Raw genomic sequence first — 1,640 nt, forward strand, 5'->3', positions numbered from 1 at the left:
CCGCCACCGCCACCGCCCATCCCCGCGGCCGCGGCCGGGAGGGAGGAGCTGGAAAAGCGCTCCGGAGCTCGGCCCCGGGGCAGGGAGCTCCTGGCTCGGCCCAAAACCCGCGGCAGGTCACGGCTCCGGGCACCGGGACAGCAGCGGGGAGAGCGAGGGGGGAATGGGGGAGAGGTGGGGGCACGCATTGGGGGATGCAGGGGATATGCACATCCCGGGATGAATGAATGGATTTACTCAGGGATGTGTGGGAAATGCAGGAGTTTGGTCCTGGAGGTGGCTGCACAACTTTGAATTTTTGATCACATTTTGGAGGGAAAGAATTGGGATTCTGGGAACATCTGGCAGGGAATGGGCAGAGGTTGGTGGATGACGTGGACGACAGAAGCCCCTCAAGGAGGGTTGGTGGCAGGACGGGGACTGGTCCTGTGTGGGTGGGGGATGCTGCAGGGACCAGGCTGCAAGTCCTGGCTGCTATCCTGACCTTCCAGCCATATCCTTGGGGTCGTCTCAGTGCAGAGGGACAGAAGAAACTGAGTGGGGACAAGCCTCCAGTCTGACTTCTGCTCTTGGTTGGCCTGCCAGGCTCACAGGACCACCTTGGCAGTGCTGCTGTCTTCACCATGTCCCACTAAATACCAGCGTCAAGGATTTGCTCTCCTTATCTCCTTATCCTTATCTCCTATCCCTTTCCTCCAGTTTCTTCATCCCCCTGCTCTGCTCCCCAGCCATGTGTGCATCTTGGCAATCGAGGCACTGGCAACAATTTTACAGGTCCCCATCCCAGAAACTCTGCTGTCCCTGACCTTTGGCACAGGTTGTGGTTCACTCCTCACCCACAGATGCCCTTATTTCCCTCCACAGCTGCTCAGGACTTTGCAATTTTCTGCTTGTGTCAGAGGTTTTCAGTTCACCGAGGGTTTTCCTTGTCACCTGCAGACTTTCACTTTCAGGCTATAAAAAGGGATTCAAACCAGCACTAAAACCATCTGGGCTTTATCTTCCCTCCTGAGCAGAGCAGCTCTGTTCAAGGTCGCTGGTGGGAAGCTCTTGGGGCTCTGCAGCACTTATCTCCCTGCCTAGCTCAGAGATGCCTTCTCACACGGCAAGATTAGAACGGGAAGGGCTGTGGGGAGAAGCAATATCTTTATTAGAGCAGCTTGGGTAATTGGAAAAAGGCAGCAGCTCTCCCAGCTCTGCTTTCCTTTCCTGGGACTCCAAAGCCACATGTTCATCTTGCAGAGGTTGGTCCTCCTCCGCAGCTGCTCTGGAAAATCATCCCAATTCCTCAAAAACACCGCCGAAATTCCCCTGTGGATTTTTGCTTCCCATTGGGTCTCTCTCGGGACAGCCACGTGCTGCTGCAGAAGCTCCAGGACTTCCCTTTCTGAGCAGCTCCATATTTTCCCTGTTGTCCCCCAGCGTCCCCCCAGGAGGAGCTCAGACCCCGTCCCTCTGTTTCCCCGTCAAGTTTTGATGGGAAAGATGGGAAAATGACCTCCCATGTTGAGCTTGCCCGACAGCAGGGGAAAAGGGAAAAGGAAAGGGTCTGAAAGGAGGTGAAGGGGTGCCAGGAGCATTTCTGGACGTGGGATGCCCTTGGCCCCCGCTTCCTGCTGCTCCCATGACCGGTGACTTGG

The sequence above is a fragment of the Geospiza fortis genome, unplaced genomic scaffold (genome assembly GCF_000277835.1).
Source record: "Geospiza fortis unplaced genomic scaffold, GeoFor_1.0 scaffold145, whole genome shotgun sequence".
In the NCBI taxonomy this organism is placed as follows: domain Eukaryota; kingdom Metazoa; phylum Chordata; class Aves; order Passeriformes; family Thraupidae; genus Geospiza; species Geospiza fortis.